The sequence below is a fragment of the Aulonocara stuartgranti genome (genome assembly GCF_965226115.1).
Source record: "Aulonocara stuartgranti genome assembly, chromosome: 11".
Lineage (NCBI taxonomy): Eukaryota > Metazoa > Chordata > Actinopteri > Cichliformes > Cichlidae > Aulonocara > Aulonocara stuartgranti.
In genome coordinates this window covers 25543232-25549231 of record NC_138947.1, presented here as the reverse complement: position 1 = coordinate 25549231, position 6000 = coordinate 25543232, and the positions used below count along the sequence as shown (strand labels likewise).

At 38.4% G+C, this 6000-nt stretch overlaps 1 long non-coding RNA gene across 2 annotated transcripts; it reads left to right on the top strand.

Annotated features, from left to right (window-relative positions):
- Positions 1-3360: 3360 nt before the first annotated feature.
- LOC309717940 lies at positions 3361-4660 on the top strand. 2 transcript variants are annotated; one of them, XR_014279848.1, is made up of 3 exons: positions 3361-3613; positions 3703-3766; positions 4069-4660. It is a non-coding gene; the product is annotated as an uncharacterized lncRNA (long non-coding RNA). The 2 variants fall into 2 exon arrangements; XR_014279849.1 differs by having other exon boundaries at positions 3361-3766.
- Positions 4661-6000: the final 1340 nt, after the last annotated feature.

Here is a 6000-nt window from a genome sequence, read left to right as displayed (position 1 = left end):
TTTTGGAAAATGAGACAGTGAGAGATAAATGATCCTCTTAATGCTTGCTTTGTCTTTAATTAAGTGAAATTACAGACTTTTTGTCATTTAAACATCAACTAAAAACACTTCAAGTTCCAGACAGGACTAATTACATAGAATAGCAGCATGCGCCAGAAATGCTGTTCCCCTTCAACTTCAGCAGTGCTTTAAATGGAGTGTTTTTTGGGCATAAAGAGATGGAACACAGAAGAATGTAAACAAATAGAAGAAAAAGGCAGATGAGTAATCTGTGACAAAGAATTAAGCTTTGATTTGGGATTTGGCCTGGGATGTATTTGCTTAGGAATAAAAGTGAAATCTGAGAATTGTTTTAGTTTAATGGCTTTTTAATGCTAACGTATAAATACATCCGGCTATGTTTAGCAAGTGTTGGCTGCTTTTACAATCATATTTTTTTACTAATTTCAATGGCGGATTTAAAAGCAGCAAGGGTGACCAAAGTTTTTTAAAAGTTAGTTCAGAAAAATCAAAATGAGATAAATAAAACATGACATCAATCAAACACAACAAAATTGATTAAGAGCAGGCTAAAGCAAAAAGACAGCACATTATAAAAAGTGTTAAAAAAAACCCAAAAAAAAAACCTGACGGGGTTTAAACTGGACGAGGTATAAAATGGTAAATGGCCTGTATTTGTATAGCGCTTTTCTAGTCGCTAAGGACCCCAAAGCGCTTTACACAACCAGTCATCCACCCATTCACACACCGGTGATGGCAAGCTACATTGTAGCCACAGCCACCCTGGGGCGCGCTGACAGAGGCGAGGCTGCCGGACACTGGCGCCACCACCACCAGTAGGCAACGGGTGAAGTGTCTTGCCCAAGGACACAACGGCAGAGACTGTCCAAGCCGGGGCTCAAACCGGCAACCTTCCGATTACAAGGCAAACATCAACAAGAACCTTGATTAACAAGGAGCCTCAACACCATTCAAGTGGATCAAAATATCTGGTAAGGAACAGACGACTGAACTACAAAGCAGGATTTCATCTTATCCAGGTAACTTCAGGGTTAACCCTCAGTTTTCTGTACTACAAAGGTGAACCACCATGGTAACTAAATGCAAATCTAACCTGCTCTGGAGTGGGTTATTTGCATTATATAAGCATGAAATCAGTGCCTACTGACAGATCAGTTCTCCAGAAAATAGCGTCGCCAACCCTGGAAGATCCCACAGACCTCTGCAGGGAGAGTATGAGGGTCTAAAATTTTTCAGTAGTGTCTAATGCGTTTGTATAATTATTATTATTACACTTGATTCCCCCCCCATTGGTTACAAACTACTTTACAACAATATTGTTGTATATGCATTAATATATCATGAAAACAGAGGATCAGTTTGTACTTGTTGACCTTGCATCAAACTTGCTATGTTTGAATTCTGTTTTTATGTTTATTCTTTATTCTCAGACCGTTAAACACCAGTGGACCTGCAGCTGACGTAATGAAAAATACAACTGTCTAACGCAGATTTAAACATCAATTTAATGAAATACTCAATTAGAATTGATCAAATCCTCCTACTAACTCACTGTACAGTGATCTTTCACGCACACTGATTTGTCTCCAACAGTTGAGTTGATTTGCCAACAACACACCTTTCGTGTGAATACACGAGGGAAACCCTGGTTTAATTTGGTGAGTTGATAACCTTATTAGTGGCGTAAGTAAATCCAGATAACATAAAGATTCCTGAGGTCGGTTGAACTCACTCCACGGTACAGCCCTGGAAGAGCTGGCGCTTATAGGTGAGGGGAGACTGGCTGCAAGTGTGGGAGCCAGCAGAATGCAGAGACCTGGAGAAAGACACACCTTCACTGAAAGGGAAAGGTGAAAGACAAAGAGAGATGGAGAAGGAAAGATAGAAAATGAGGTGCTGGAGGACAGGAGGGACCATGGTATGAAGTTGTATTTGCAGCTTATAAAACTTAAAAAATGAACTGCTGTATGTAGTTGTAGTCCTGAGATAGTAGTATTAAGAGTACAAGCCTGAGTAACAAACTGATCATCCAAAGTTGTTGCCATCAGCCTCAGTGACAGAAAAGAAGCTGGCATGGCTGGTACTTTAACCAGGCGAACTTGTAAACCTTAATTAACCGAGTCTCTAAAGAAAGAGCGAAAATGCACCTTGATGGGAGGACTGACATGAAAAGAATGTGGTGACATGTAAATGCAAGGGGAGCACTGTTTCACTTACTGATTACTGTCAAGTACAGAAAAGGTTAAGTAAAATGTCAAATAGCATTTTCACTTTAAAACTGTTAAAACCTGCTTTTTCTTTTGGATTCTACTGACATGTAAATGTATTAAACTGGAGGAGTGTTTTCGTCTATTTCCACTGAATGTTTCCACTGAAGAGCAAGTTTTTGAAAATTGAATAAGAAATGTCTTTTCCATTTTTTAATGTCAGATTTCAACAAATAAAACTGCATTTCAAGATGAAGCTTTTTTGAATAAAATTTTCATTGTCATTTTAATATAGATTCTTACGGGTTTCTTTAATAGTACAAATTAAATTACAATAATAAGCAAATTGATTAGAGCAGCTAGTAATAACAAGATACACAAAGATTTTAGAAATCTGTCGGAAACTTGTTTAAGACTAAAAATTGCAGTTTACTTGGCAAATAACAAAATTAATTCACATTTTTATGCCTAAATTTGAGCCAGCACATTCTCAGACTCAAATCAAGTAAAACACACTTTTCTGTTCAGGAATGTAAGTAAACAACTGTAATTTGACATCTTAATCACAAATATAATAATGTGCTTTACTATTTTTTCAGCTTTTTGGGGGGTAAAATAGTACATTTGAAAAATTTTGGATAACATTATTTATATTTTAGCATTAAATATATAATTTCAAGTAAATATTTTGCACATACTAGTAAATTAGCTATTACAGATTACATTAAATTACATATTTTTGTAATTACCGTTACTGTTAATTCAGGGCAGCTGTGATGTAAACCTTACATTGGGTGCTGTTCTAGTAAATTTCTTGAAGACCATACTGGTAGTCTCTCTAGTACATTTATATAATGTCAATTAGTATTTTCAAATATTTTCATTGATTCCAAGGACCAGAGTTCTTGCAAGGCTTTAGTGGAGAATTGTGTGAATTAGCAAATTGCTTCTGTAACCCACATAAAATGGGGGTACCACTTTAAGGACTGATATGAGGAGAGATGGACAGCCTGCCCAACCAATCGAAATGCACAGGTCCCAGTATGTTTTGACCAATGGGAGAGCAGTCTGCCGCTGTATGTCCCACCTACGTGCTCTGTGTTTGCTGCTATGTGTGGAGGTAGTCGCAGGAGAAAAGAGAGACTGAAGCTTTTGAGCTGGAAAAAAAGTATTAGATATAAGTTGCAACCAACTGTGTTGCACATAAGTTCACTGGTTATCAGCTACCTTTCATGTTAAAAGTAGCCACAGTGAGTAAGCAGGCAAATGCTGCATTTTTCTGGTGACTTTAAAAAGTACTGCGTGGAGCTAAACTGTTAGCCTTTGTTAGCTCTGGTTGCTATCAACTGCCTGGAAGTTCATCTCAATCTGCTTCCAGAAGTAAGGTAACACTTGAAGCGCAACTTATGTTTATTTTTCCTTCATGTCGTATTACGGTTATTAAAGAGAAAACATGTCCTGTTACGTTATTTAGAGCCCTGCATTTTCCGACCGAGAGACACTATGCCATTGTCTTCGGCCGTGATGCGCTGAGATCGGTGAGCACATGTTGTATGTCTCAGTTAGTTCATGTCTGTTTCACATTTTATCGTTGAGAAACTGAATTAATCTCAATTGTTTGATTAATAATTGTCGCATATGCGACATATATGCATATGCACTGACTTTACTTGGTTTAATGCATAGTTTATGTAAGAGAGATGTTTTATTTTTGCAAAATTGAGTATTTTTATTGCAAATTTATGTTGAATGTGATTTAAACAAAATCCTAAGTTGTGAATTATAGCTAGAACAGCATAATTAATATTTGAATTGCTCTTCTGACCCTGTCTGTTGACAGGTCAGGTTTTTTTGTATGCTGAGTTGTTCCTGAGGTGGATTCCTCCGGTGAAATAGATGGCGAGCCTTCCCACCTGGACTTAGAGAGACTGAGATTCGCTTCTTTTCCACTTGATGATCTGCTGCACCTTGCGGTGTGGTAGGACTGTATCACTCACACTTTCACGCACAGCTGGTTATACATAAGACCACTGACTGACATTCTTTCATCCCTATTTTCTTTCACACCCTAGGAATTTTTTGGACTTTACCCCTTGGACATTTTTTATTTGGGACTTTAAATAATGAGCTGTTGTGTAGAGCATTCTCCACATGTGAAAAGAGTGTGAGATTTTCATTTGAATGTACATTGGATTTGTGTAATCTGTTTCTATAAGAGTTAAGGAGTCAGGTTACTAGGGTGCACCCGAGCATTGAAACCCGAACATTGAAAACCAAAAATAACACTTGGCCAAGTCATTGCTTTAGTAGTTTGTGTTTTACTTTTCTTTTAATTTTTGTAAGTTTCCTTTCTACCATTGTAAAGTGTCTTTAACCTGTGCTTGTCAACCTTATGGTTTATGTCACTAAAGTTGGCTGGTTCTTTTGAGTTACATTCTTGTCTCTGTGTCTCATTTGAACACACCCCTGTGTATATATCAATGGGCCAATAGGCCCATTGATATATTCTTTTCAACAATTCCCCTTACTGTGTTACACTTCCACTAAGTTAAGGTTTGGATTTCCAACCCATACCAGATGCTTGTAGATCAGCACAAGAAATACAACTGTGGAAATGGCCATCAGTGGAAGTGTGGATTTTAAGTGAGACAAAGGAACTGCCACAGTTGGAGACTGCATTAGTTGAAGTCCTGACTAGATAAATTGCAGACAAAGCTCGTCCTGAAGCACCGCTCAGTCTCTAGAACCCTGAGGAGGTATTCAAGTCTGCAGGGATGCCCCCCTCCATTTATTAAATGATTTTGCCGCAGTTACATAGCTATATAAATGTCACTTGACATGTGGGCGAAACTCCATTTAAAGCTTGTCAGAGAGATTTATCAGGGTATTAAAAACTTTTAAATGTGGTCTCTCTCTGTCTCTGTCTCTCTTTTTTTAAAGCTGTTTTGATGTACCGTATACTTTCACAGCTGTGCATCATTGCAGGAGGGTGAAATAAATTCGCTAGTAAATAAACAGCGTGTGTTTAACTCTCGCACCATTGATCCATTCAAAGTACAGTTATTGTTTTTTATCCATTGTGCAGCATATAGCTCAACTGAACCGTAATTTATAAAATATTATTATAGGCTATTACATTTGCTTAAGTACTGTTGCACGGTCACTTTATTAAAAAGAGGTTATCGTGGGCTTTTTTAAAAAATTAATACAGTAAAATGAAAGATAACTAGTATAGCAGAAAGGATGTAGTATATCACTGGCCTAACTAGGATGTGTGCACTCCACTAGCCTGGAAATACATGGGTCACATATCTGGCTTTGGCTCCCTGTGGTGTCAAATACATACCTTGACTAAGCACAAATGGGCCACAACGAGGCCACCACTGACCCCCACTTTCCAGATGAGACACACTCATATGTTCCACAGGCTGCATTGCTAGTCGCCTGGTGCATAACATGAAATTATGACAGCAGTGTCATTTTTATAATCCTTCTTCTGGAATTAGGGCTGATGCAACCAGGCCAACTGTGGGGTTTCCGTCATGGCGGCTGCTGTGCACGACATAAAAGTTCCCCTGGTGCTTTTACACGCATGCACACACACATACACACACAGAGACTGTGTGCACTGTCCCTTCTCATTTACTGATGCACAAAGCCACAGACTGTGGACCAGTGGATTTATGGTCTGTGAACAACACTCCCCCCCCCTCCTTTAAAAAAAAAAGGGGATTAGGTAAACAGTGTTTGGAGCCAACTGATCATTTTGCTG